Genomic DNA, 13,432 nt, shown 5'->3' with positions numbered 1-13,432 from the left:
CTTCCAAACGATGGAAATGAGACAGCAAACTGTAACCGCTTTTAGGATCAGGACCCCGTGTCAGCACCAGTGGAAGAACCAGATGTGGGGTTGGTGCCGGCGAAGAAATCACCTGTGAAGACACCCATTGAAAAATCGCCTGTGAAACCTATACCTGCAGAGAATTCACCTGCTAAGAACCCTGTGCCGGTAGTGGCAGCATCTGTTAAGAGTGCCACAGAGGGGTTTATACCAGACACGTGCAGGATGGATTTGCAAGCCGAATCCTAGATACAAAGACTATGTCTAAATGTTTTTACTTTGGCCAACGCTACTTCACTTGCTTTGCTGTAGTTGTTAGTTACATTTTTATATATATTCATAGCGCTTTGCTTCCTCACATATATGCATTGCTTGTTTTAGTTATGAGGCAGGTGCTAGAGAAGGAGGATGTAGACCAGTCACTATGGTCTGGTCCAGGCCAGCTTTTCATAATATCTTCCATTCAATTGCAGATAGCTGATGAGCTCGGTGCTCAAGGGCGCGACCGACAGTTGGATATCGAATGGAGACTGCACAGCAGCTTCTGTTAGGTCGTACACTTATATGTTCAATAAAGAACTTAATATGAAGTTAAACGCTTTGTTGTTATTCATGAGACTTCATACAGGCGGGACTGACATAGGATCAACTGGGCTTATATTCACTGGAATTTAGAAGGAGGAGAGGGGATCTTATAGAAACATATAAAATTCTTAGGGGATAGGACAGGCTAGATGCAGGATAAAAATGTTCCCGATGTTGGGGGAGTCCAGAACCAGGGGTCACAGTGTAAGAATAAGGGGTAGGACTGAGATGAGGAAAAACGTTTTCACCCAGAGAATGGAAAATCTGTGGAATTCTCTGCCACAGAAGGCAGCGGAGGCCAATTCACTGGATGTTTTCAAGAGAGAGTTCCACTGCAGCGACCTAATTCACGAGTTTAGAAGAGTTTGCCCTCGATTCATACTCGCAGCATGGTTGACACGAGGTCCTTGGAGATCTTTGTAACCAGTGATGGAAATGGGGGAGGGGGGGGGGGGGGGTACGCAGGGGGACGGCTATCCCCTAGTTTTCAATTTCCAGTTCGGGTTTAATGAGTACTGCAGAAAGATTTGAGCCGTTTATCACTTTATTCAACTTGGACAAAAAAGATTTGTTAACTGCCACTGTTAGCACTTGTTAACAGTCAGTAGTTAACAGGTAGTAGTTACACAATGTGTCATCAATACATCGATCCACATTCCTCGGTAAATATATGACTCAGACCATGTATTAATGCCACCGCGTTCCTTTGAATACAATTCAGGGGGGAATTTCTTAAACTCACTATCAGAGCACGGGCTCAGGTAAAGTCACATTATTTTATTATTCCACATTATTTTATTTGCCGCTGTGCCTTTGTGTCGCTCTGCCTCTCTGCCTCCGTGCTGCTGTGCCTCAGTGCTGCTGTACATGCCGCCTCCCTGCCTCTGTGCCGCTGTGCCTCTGTGCCTCTGTGCCCCTGTGCCTCACTCCCTCTGTGCCTCACTCCCTCTGTGCCTCTCTCCCTCTGTGCCTCTCTCCCTCTGTGCCCCCCTCATCCTCTGTGTCCCCTCTTCCTCTGTGCCTCTGTGCCGCTCTGCCCCTCTCTCCCTCTCTGCTGCTCTCTCTGTTTTTATGCAGAGGGGTAACAGAGAAACATAGAAACATAGAAAATAGGTGCAGGAGTAGGCCATTCGGCCCTTCGAGCCTGCGCCGCCATTCAATATGATCATGGCTGATCTTCCAACTCAGTATCCTGTACCTGCCTTCTCTCCATACCCCCTGATCCCTTTAGCCACAAGGGCCACATCTAACTCCCTCTTAAATATAGCCAATGAACTGGCCTCAACTACCTTCTGCGGGAGAGAATTCCACAGATTCACCACTCTCTGTGTGAAAAAAGTTTTCCTCATCTCGGTCCTAAAAGATTTCCCCTTTATCCTTAAACTGTGACCCCTTGTTCTGGACTTCCCCAACATCGGGAACAATCTTCCTGCATCTAGCCTGTCCAACCCCTTAAGAATTTTGTACGTTTCTATAAGATCCCCCCTCAATCTTCTAAATTCTAGCGAGTACAAACCGAGTCTATCCAGTCTTTCTTCATATTAAAGTCCTGACATCCCAGGAATCAGTCTGGTGAACCTTTTCTGTACTCCCTCTATGGCAAGAATGTATTTCCTCAGATTAGGAGACCAAAACTGTACGCAATACTCCAGGTGTGGTCTCACCAAGACCCTGTACAACTGCAGTAGAACCTCCCTGCTCCTATACTCAAATCCTTTTGCTATGAATGCTAACATACCATTCGCCTTCTTCACTGCCTGCTGCACCTGCATGCCTACTTTTAATGACTGGTGTACCATGACACCCAGGTCTCGTTGCATCTCCCCCTTTCCTAATCGGCCACCATTCAGATAATAATCTACTTTCCTGTTTTTGCCACCAAAGTGAATAACCTCACATTTATCCACATTATACTGCATCTGCCATGCATTTGCCCACTCACCCAGCCTATCCAAGTCACCTTGCAGCCTCCTGGCATCCTCCTCACAGCTAACACTGCCCCCCAGCTTCATGTCATCCGCAAACTTGGAGATGTTGCATTCAATTCTCTCGTCCAAATCATTAATATATATCGTAAATAGCTGGGGTCCCAAAACTGAGCCTTGTGGTACCCCACTAGTCACTGCCTGCCATTGTGAAAAGGACCCGTTTACTCCTACTCTTTGCTTCCTGTCTGCCAGCCAGTTCTTTATCCACATCAATACTGAACCCCCAATACCGTGCTTTAAGTTTGTATACTAATCTCTTATGTAGGACCTTGTCGAAAGCCTTCTGAAAGTCCAGATATAACACATCCACTGGTTCTCCCTTATCCACTCTACTAGTTACATCCTCGAAGAATTCTATAAGATTCGTCAGACATGATTTACCCTTCATAAATCCATGCTGCCTTTGTCCAATGATTTCACCACTTTCCAAATGTGCTGCTATCCCATCTTTAATAACTGATTCTAGCAGTTTCCCCACTACCGACGTTAGACTAACTGGTCTGTAATTCCCCGTTTTCTCTCTCCCTCCCTTTTTAAAAAGTGGTGTTACATTAGCTACCCTCCAATCCTCAGGAACTACTCCAGAACCTAAAGAGTTTTGAAAAATTATCACTAATGCATCCACTATTTCTGGGGCTACTTCCTTAAGTACTCTAGGATGCAGCCTATCTGGCCCTGGGAATTTATCGGCCTTTAATCCATTCAATTTATCAGAAGTGCTCTGAACTGCGAGCTCACTGACTGAATGATACAGACGTCCTGACTGAAAATCACACCCTTCTGATCAATTATTTTAGGGTAAGCCTTTCTAGAGAACATGCTACTTTTTGCTTTGCCTATTTTCAAAATATAGAATTTTGAATTCGGCATTTGATTGGTACAAGGAGACTACAAAACTCGTAATATTTATGTTTTTTACGCACTGTAACTTTCTACATTTCTACTTGTGGGTATGGTCCATGGAAATTTTTCCCACATTACTAGTTATATGCGTAACAACATATTTAAATACAAGTGAAATTTTCGATCTTTCCCAACCCCTTATAAAATGCCTGAAGAAGGGTCCTGACCCTAAACGTAGCCTAGCCATTCCCTCCATAGATAGACATAAAATGCTGGAGTAACTCAGCGGGTCAGGCAGCATCTCTGGAGAGAAGGAATAGGTGATATTGTGGGTCGAGACCTTTCTTCGGACCCTCCATAGATCTGGCCTAACCTGCTGAATTCTCCAGCACTTTATGTTTTGCTCTTAACATAAATCCGTGGTCGGCTGAAGAAACAACACGATACACCACTCTGGAAGTGCAAGTTTTGCTGTACACTTCAGACTGTAGAACATATCATAAAACACCCTGAGTGATTTAATGTCTATTATGATTGATGAATCTACTACGATTAATGGGAAAACTGTTCTAGTAGTCTGCTTGAGGGCAGCAGTTGGTGAAACTTCCCAACCTATATCATTCTATTTTGACTTAGAACATATAAAACTTGGTGCAAATGCAAAATCTATATATGATGGGCTTCTAAGTTGCTTACAAAGAGGTGGTTTTTCAATACAGTACCTAAAATAAAATGTGATATCACTTGTAACTGATGGTGCATTAGTGATGTTGGGATGAAATGCAGGGGTTGCAAAACTATTTCTTGATGATTTCCCTAATGCAACTGTTCGGCACTGTGCCAGTCACAGGCTTGAACTCAGTGTAGGTGATGCTATAAGTGAAGTTGCAGGTTTGAATCATTTTCAGATATTTTGTGATAAATTGTATTCCTTATATCTTAGGTCTCCTAAGAATCAGGATGAGTTAACTACATGTGCTGAGGCTCTTCACTATCAACTGTTGAAAATTGGTTGTGTTTTCATTGTGAGATGGGTTGCTTCGTCTTACCGAACTGTAAAGGCAATGAGGCAGTCTTATAAAGCTATTTGGGAGCATTTTGGAAAAGCAAGCTGTGATGCTTCAAGATCTAGTGCAGGGAGAGCAAAGTACGAGGGGCTGAGAAAAGTATTAGAATCATCAGCTTTCGTAAATAATTTGGGCTTGTTGATGGACAGTTTTCTAGAGTTGTCTGAACTGTCACATGAACTGCAGAACCGAATTTGTACACTTAGTAAAGCACATGAGGAAATTAAACAAACCATCAAGGTTCTTGAATGTCAAATAGAGAAGCCAGGAACATTTTATACTCAAGTGGAGAAAGCAACAAGCCAGATGATATTTAATGGAATAAATATGAGAGCTGGTAAAGCACCTACTATACATAAACAACAGTTTTTGAGGAGTTTGGTCAGTAATATGAAATCCAGGCTGTTTGAATCTACAACAGTTTCCAATGATAAATGTAAAAAGTGAATTAACGAGTCGAAATATTTAGATATTAACAATATTCCAGAAGATTCACTTTTTACCTTTGGGGATAATGGTGTAGAAGAAATGGCAGAATAATTTGGCTTAAATGGTCAGCTTTGTGTCAGCCTTCAGAGAATTCAAGGAATTTAGGGGTTCTAGAGTTCAAGGAGTTCTAGAATTCAAGGAGTTTAGAAGGATGAGGGGGATCTTATAGAAACATATAAAATTATAAAAGGACTAGACAAGCTAAATGCAGGAAAAATGTTCCCAATATTGGGCTAGTCCAGAACCAGGGGCTACAGTCTTAGAATAAAGGGGAGGTCATTTAAGATTGCGGTGAGAAAAAACTTTTTCACCCAGAGAGTTGTGAATTTATGGAATTCCCTGCCACAGAGGGCAGTGGAGGGCAAATCACTGGATGGATTTAAGAGAGAGTTAGATAGAGCTCTAGGTGGCTAGTGGAGTCAAGGGATATGGGGAGAAGGCAGGCACGGGTTATTGATAGGGGACGATCAGCCATGATCACAATGAATGGCGGTGCTGGCTCGAAGGGCCGAATGGCCTCCTCCTGCACCTATTTTCTATGTTTCTATGAATCTAAAGGGAAGATAGTTTCTGCAGATTTTCAGCAGCTGCTAACGGCTGTAAATAGAATTCTGGTATCAAGAGCAGAATGTGAAAGAAGCTTCAGTGGCATGAATTTCTGCATGCCACCATAACGTGCAAGACTTCAAACTGATCATTCCCTCAACTCTTCTATTTATTAAGTTGGTGGGTCCTCCTCTGTCACAATTCAATCCCGAAGAATATGTGAGGACATGGCTTCTTAGTGGCAGAAAGGTGCTGAAGCAACGCCATGCAGAAAGAAAGAGGAGGTGACAGAAAAAAATGGAGACTATATACCACTATGGAACATTTTGTAATGTAAACAGCGAGAAATAAACCCCTGTCTCATGGTGTGAGTCGACCCACGATTGACCCGAGTTTAAAACAAATTAAACTCATGGTAATCACGTACAATTAACGTAGCAGGAACGTCGGAACTCGTGGACGCAACTTAGCGACTCGTGGCGCTAATGGCAGGTACCCGGGAAACTTGTTAACTCTTGAACATTTTTAAACATGTTTAAAGCTTTCCACGAGTTAAATTTACTCTTGAAGTTAAAATTTGAAACATTTAAACTCGTTGTAAGAACGTAATGGCCCGTGAGTTTACCGTAGTGACTCTTGAGTCTATGGTGGGTTTGGCCTGAGTGCCAGAAGTGAAATGTTGAAGATTAGTCAGATCTTAATGGGAAATGAATGAATGGATGGATGGATAGGGGTCTGAAATTAACTTGGATACTTTAGATGGGAGAGAAGCTGAAGGTACAGAGCGAAGATGGGGGCTCAAGCATTGATGGGAAGGGTTAACACCGGGTGGGACGCGTGAAAAGTGACAATACTGCGGGAATTCCCATGTATATGAAGCAGAGAGAAACGTGAGTTCTACATAGATTATGTTTGAGCCAGCGAGGAAACATTTCTTCAGATAATGATTTTACAATGTGAGGTGACATTACAGTATAAGCCATGGGATATAGACACAAAATGCTGGAGTAAGTCAGCGGGGCAGACAGCATCTCCGGAGAAAAGGAATTGGCGATGTTTCGGGTCGAGTCCCTTCTTCAGACTGGTTTTGTGCTGTGCTGTTGCCGTATCTCTGGAGAGAAGTAATGGGTCACGACCCAAAACATCACCCATTCCTTCTCTCCAGAGATGCTGCCTGTCCCGCTGAGTTACTCCAGCATTCTGTGTCCATCTTCGCTGGCAAGGAACCCTGCCTGCCCTTTGCAAGTTTTCGCTCTCGAACACAGATAGCAGCGGGTTATTAGGGGAAGAAACCCGCGTTCATGCTGCACAACGTGTTTGACCACCTGTCCCCGCTACTCAAGGAGCTTGTGCTGAGCGGTAACCAGCTGCGGAGCTTCAACTGGGGCAGGCTTTACCTGCTAGGCTGGTTGGTCGGAGAGTCGGATTGTCAAGGAAGACTCTCTCTAACTTCTACAGGTGCACAGTCGAGAGCATACTGACCAGTTGCATCGTGGCTTGGTTCGGCAATTTGAGCGCCCTGGAGAGGAAAAGACTACAAAAAGTAGTAAACACTGCCCAGTCCATCATCGGCTCTGACCTTCCTTCCATCGAGGGGATTTATCGCAGTCGCTGCCTCAAAAAGGCTGGCAGTATCATCAAAGACCCACACCATCCTGGCCACACACTCATCTCCCTGCTACCTTCAGGTAGAAGGTACAGGAGCCTGAAGACTGCAACAACCAGGTTCAGGAATAGCTACTTCCCCACAGCCATCAGGCTATTAAACCTGGCTCGGACAAAACTCTGATTATTAATAACCACTTTCTGTTATTTGCACTTTACCAGTTTATTTATTCATGTGTGTATATATTTATATCATGGTATATGGACACATTTATCTGTTTTGTAGTAAATGCCTACTATTTTCTGTGTGCTTAAGCAAAGCAAGAATTTCATTGTCCTATACAGGGACACATGACAATAAACTCACTTGAACTTGAACTTGGAGCTGCTGGACCTCGGTAGCAACCTGTTGACCACGGTGCCTCGCATGCTGTCCAACTGCACCCAGACCCTGCGTCTTCAACCTCACCCGCAACCAGATCTCCAAGCTGACCAAGGACTTCCTGCGGGACGTGACCTCCCTGCAGTACCTGGATCTCAGCTACACCAACCTGAAGACCATCCAGGTCTCCAGTTTACCGGACAGCGCCATCAAACACCTTCGGGAGCTGCGGCTAAGCGGCAACCACTTTCTCTGCACCTGCGATGCCAGGTGGTTCGTGTGGTGGATCAATCAGACCACGGTCTACACCCCTTGCTTGGTCACCGATGTCACCTGCACCTCCTCCAAAGCCCACCGTGGCCACGGCATCGTCATGGTGGACCTGCACTCCTGCGAGTTGGACTACCTGGGCATTAGCTTCTACACTTTCTCCGCCTTGATCACCCTCTTGCTCCTCTATTTGATACTTAAAACAGGCCTTCATTCACGGTGGTGCAGCTGCCTGACAGCAAATGCAGTGTCCGAGACCCGGGTTCGATCCCGACTACGGGTGCTGTCTGTACTTAGTAAGTTATCCCCGTGACCTGCGTGGGTTTTCTCCGAGATCCCCCCACACTCCAAAGACATACAGGTTTGTAGGTTAATTGGCTTGGTGAATGTAAAAATGTCCATAGTGGGTGTAGGATGGTGTTAGTGTGCGGGGATGGCTGGTTGGCGCTGACCCGGTGGTCCGAAAGGCCTGTTTCCGCTCAGTATCTCTAAACTAAACTAACAGGGGAGAACACTGGACCTTCTTGGTCAGTTTATTATTTTACACTTATATACATTACACGGCTCACGGAGTGTGAAATAAAGCTGGCAAGCCGAGGTCATGCAAGAAATGGAGGAAAACGGGAGACGATTTTATTCAGCAACATCGTTCTGGCAGAACATCTATCATGTGTTAAGAAACCTAACTTTCAGGGGATTTAAATGTTGAGTTCAACTTATACCTGAATTTACCTGAAATTGATTTACAAAAGCTTTGAAGTTCTCCCTGCCGTCCGTTTCTTAAACACCTTTACGTTTTGCGCTATTTTTGGCAGCCAAGTATTTAAATGCCATTTATTGCATTGTAGCAATGAGAGGCAAGGATTTGATAAAAGCGGTTAATTACATGACAAGAGAAGCATGCGGCTAAAGAGACACGGAGAAGCTGATCATCGGGGCAGTTCTGTCCATGGTCATGGGAGGCTTTTTATAGTAAAAAAAACTGCATGACATCATTTTTATCCATGTGATGATTTTTCCACACGTCGGTAGTCGTTGTTGGCTCAAGAGTAACTCGGGAGAGGAACTTGGTGCATCGCAGAAATGAGAAGTAAACGGCAAACTTAGACATACACGTGGGAACTCGTTTAAACTCGTGAACATAAACTTGGAATCTCGTAGACAACCACGAGTTTGATTTTTTCTTTCACTCGGGATCACTCGGGTGGACTCGCACCGTGAGACAGGGCCATAAGAGAAAGAGAGAGAGAGAGAGAGAGAGAGAGAGAGATGCAAGAAAGCAGCTGTTACATATAATACATAATAAGCTATATTATAAATACACAATAAACAAGTTATGCATTCTTGTACTCTTACATGGGTATGACCACACATAAAAAAATCCCCACCCCCCTCCTTCCCAACCTCAGCCTCATGGACTTTAGAGTACCCCTAGTTCCTAAAACCCATTTCCATCACTGTTTGTAACTCTCCTTCATGCTCGAGAGTAGTCCCCGCGTAATCGAGGCCTCAGCTAGGTCATGCGTTTTTTTCAACATGCTGAAAAATGCCTGGGAGTAAAAAAAGGATGCCATGGAAAAAATCAATTTTTTTTTACTCGTAGGTTTAGTCGAGGTAGGTCGTGAGAAAGAAAAGGTAAGTAAACCGACTGGTAATGTTAAATGCCCGCTAAACTTTATTAACAGTTATCTGACTTCTTAAAATTGTCTCCACTCCTTCTCCTCCCCTTCTCTCCCCTTCTCTCCTCCTCTCTCCTCCTCTCTCCGCCCCCCGCCCCCCCCCCCCCCCCCCCCCCCCCCCCCACGCTCTCTAAAGGACTTACCGTAACATAGAAACATAGAAAGATAGAAAATAGGTGCAGGAGTAGGCCATTTGGCCCTTCAAGCCTGCATCGCCATTCAATATGATCGTGGCTGATCATCCAACTCAGTATCCTGTACCTGCCTTCTCTCCATACCCCCTGATCCCTTTAGCCACAAGGGCCACATCTAACTCCCTCTTAAATATAGCCAATGAACTGGCCTTAACTACCTTCTGTGGCAGTGAATTCCACAGATTCACCACTCTCTGTGTGAAAAATGTTTTTCTCATCTCGGTCTTAAAAGATTTCCCCCTTATCCTTAAACTGTGACCCCTTGTTCTGGACTTCCCCAACATCGGGAACAATCTTCCTGCATCTAGCCTGTCCAACCCCTTAAGAATTTTGTACGTTTCTATAAGATCTAAATTCTAGCGAGTACAAGCCGAGTCTATCCAGTCTTTCTTCATATGAAAGTCCTGACATGCCAGGATCCCAGAAAGTCCTGACATCCCAGTAACTGTTCATCGTGGGTGTGAATTTCAGACAGCACTCCCCCGTTTTCCCTGGCCCCCGCCTTTGCAATGTGTTTTTGTGTGTGTGTGCAGACTGTCGATCCGGCTCGCGGTTTCATCACTGACGGTCGATCCAGCTTGAGGTTTTTCAGGCGAGTGCCCTCGAGCTTGAAGGTCGAAGAAAGTCACTGAAAAGTCGCATTAGTGGGACAGGCCCTTTAAATATCGCTCTTATGGTTAACAGAATAAAGGGATATGGGGAGAAAGCAGGAACGGGCTACAGATTTTATATGATCAGCCATGATCATATTGAATGGTGGTGCTGGCTCAAAGGGCCATTTGGGCTTACTCCTGCACCTATTTTCTATGTTTTTATCTATGTTTCTATGTCTTCATGGCTGGTACGTTAGTGTGTTTGGTCATAAACAGATTGTTGGTAATATTAGCTTCAAGGAAAGTAACGCTCTCAACCATTTCCACTTCAGCAGATCAGAAAGCATTAAGTGCTTGGAGCACTCAGCAAGTCAAGCTGCATCTGCTGAACATAGGGCATAGAACAGTACAGCATAGGATTGCTAGTCTTTACTCCACCTTGGATCAATGATAGTTAAAACACACATTTTTGCTTTTTGTTACCTCTAAGTCTCAGTATAAAAGGCTCTGTCATGTTGCCTCTCCATACTCCCCTATCAATTCAAGATCCTCCAAAATTCATCTGCCAATAATCCAAATTGCACTAAACCATTACTTTGCACTTGCCAATGCTTCAGAAACAGTTCACTTCAAAAAGAATCTCAGTGTTTGTTTCCAAATCATTCCACAGATGCCAACCTCACTATCTCTGTCATTTACCCCAACTAAGTCTGGTTTATGCTGAATGCTTTATAGTGTACAGTGGCGTAAGGCAGTCCAGTAGCACAGCAGTGGAGCTGCCGACCCCTTACAGTGCCAGAGACCTGAAATCGATCTTGACTATGGGTGTTGTCTGTGCGTAGTCTGTACATTCTCCCTGTAACCATGATGGTTTTCTCCGGATGCTCCGGATGCTCTGGTTCCTCCAACACTCCAAATACGTATAGGTTTGTATATTAATTGGCTTCGGAAAATTTGTAAATTGTTCCTAGTGTGTAGGATAATGTTAAAGTACGTGGTGATCGCAGGTCAGCACGCTCAGTGGGCCAAATGGCCTTTTTCCATGCTGTTTCTTTCAGTAAAGTCTCTAAAGTGCACTAATGAGATGCTCTTATCTCAATTCCATTCCCCTGATTAGAATATCTGATCACACTTCCATCCTTTTTACTACCGAACTAATTCATTCAGCCTCAAACCAACGGCAAAGGTGGCACTGGATGAATTATACTCGGTCGTCAAGACTCTTGAGATAACAAATCCTGATGCCATACTCATCATCACCGGTAACTTCAATCAAGCTAACTTCAGAAATGCCTAAATACCATCAGCATACCTCCTGCCCCACACTAGATGTTAGCATGCTAGACACTGCAACAGCACCGTCAAGTATGCCTAGCGTTCTATCCTTCTCTGTCATTTCAGCTGGTCTGATGATCTGGCGGCTCTGCTCCTGCCAGCTTGCAGCCAGATTGAGGCATGAGGCACCAGCAAAAAGACTAACAACTAGTTTCCATGCCGTGTGACTCTATGACTTTCAGCCGTGGCCTGAGAAGGCTGCGAGTCTATTTCAAGACTGCCTTAAGTTGATGGACGGAAACATGTTCAAGAGCATTTCACTTTGGGCAGCATGGTAGTGCAGTGGTAAAGTTGCTGCCTTACAGCGCCAGAGACCTGAGTTTAACCTGATGCTGACTGCACGTGCTTGTCTGTATGGAGTTTGTACGTTCTCCCTGTGACCGCGTGGGTTTTCTCTGGGATCTCCGGTTTCCTCCCAGACTCCGAAAACATACAGGTTTGTAGGTTAATCGGCTTGATACAATTGTAAACTGTCCCTAGTGTGTGTCGGATAGTGTTAGTGTACGGGGATTGCTGCTCGGCACGCACTCGGTGGGCCCAAGTGCTTATTTCGGTGCTGTATCTCTAAACTAAACTGAACTATAATAAACAACCTAACCTCAGTCGTCATCAGTTTCATCAGGAAATGTACTGCTAACTGCGGTGTGAGAAAGACAATTAAGGTTCCTCGATAAACAGAGAGATTCATTCTCGGTTAAAATCCAGACCTGAGGCTTTCATGAAGGTTAACCCTCCACTGAATAAGTACAAGTGTGATCTCTCTAAGAATATTAAGGATACTAAGGCAGAATTCTAGTACAAGCCTAATGATTCAATTGAGGCCAAGCCGTTATTGCAGGGCAAAAGCTAAATGTTGGGGTGATCGATGCCAACGACATATCTCTACCAGATAAACATTACCTTTTATGCCCATTTTGCACAGGCAACCAGTTTCATTTAGACGCCCCCATCCTCTGCTGGCCCATACGCCTCAGTGGCAGATGTCACACCTGCTTTCACAAAGGTAAACTCTCAGAAAGTGGGCGGCATGGATGCAGTTTCTGGACAGGTTTTGAAATTGTTTGAAATCCCCCAACAGGTTCCCAATGTTGGGGGTGTCCAGAACCAGGGGCCACAGTTTAAGAATAAGTGGTAAGCCATTTAGAACGGAAATGAGGAAAAACCTTTTCACACAAGAGTTGTGAGTCTGTGGAATTCTCTGCCTCAGAGGGAGGTGGAGGTTGGTTTTCTGGATGCTTTCAAGAGAGACTTAGATAGAGCTCTTGGGGATAGCAGAGTTAAAGGATATGGAACGAAGGCAGGAACAGTTGTGGATGATCAGCCATGATTACATTGAATGGCGGTGCTGGGTCGAAGGGCCGAATGGCCTATTCCTGCACCTATTGTCTATTATCTATTAAAATCATGCACCAATCAACTAGCCACAGTCTTTGCCAACATCGTCAACTTCTCACTTCAACAATCCACTGTCCCATCTTCTTCAACAGCAATGATGAGATGGAGTACAGGAAAGAGAATGGGAATCTTGTGGCATGGTGTTAGGACAACAACCTAGCCCATAACATCAGCAGGATTAAAGAGTTGGTTGATGATCTAAGAAAGGGGAGAGCTAGGTAGGGGGTGCGTGAACACATTTCTGTCCTCATAAAATTAGCTGATGAAGAAATAGTCGACAGTTTAAAGTTTAAAATCTTAATTATCACTAGCAATCTAAATCTGGTCCCTTTAAACTGATGTGGGAATCAAGAAGGCACATCGGTGTATTTAATTTCTTAGACATCTGAGAAGTTGGTATTGGCACTGGCTTATTATTGTCAGATGTACTGAGATTTTTG

The 13,432-nt window shown here is 44.4% G+C and overlaps 1 pseudogene; it reads left to right on the top strand.

Annotated features, from left to right (window-relative positions):
* The first annotated feature begins 6,830 nt into the window (after positions 1-6,830).
* Positions 6,831-11,721, top strand: LOC116984305 (annotated as a pseudogene).
* The last annotated feature ends 1,711 nt before the right edge of the window (positions 11,722-13,432 follow it).

This window comes from Amblyraja radiata, chromosome 1 (genome assembly GCF_010909765.2).
Source record: "Amblyraja radiata isolate CabotCenter1 chromosome 1, sAmbRad1.1.pri, whole genome shotgun sequence".
In the NCBI taxonomy this organism is placed as follows: Eukaryota; Metazoa; Chordata; class Chondrichthyes; order Rajiformes; family Rajidae; genus Amblyraja; species Amblyraja radiata.
The sequence above is the reverse complement of the archived record's forward strand: the minus strand, read 5'-3'. Positions and strand labels throughout refer to the sequence as shown.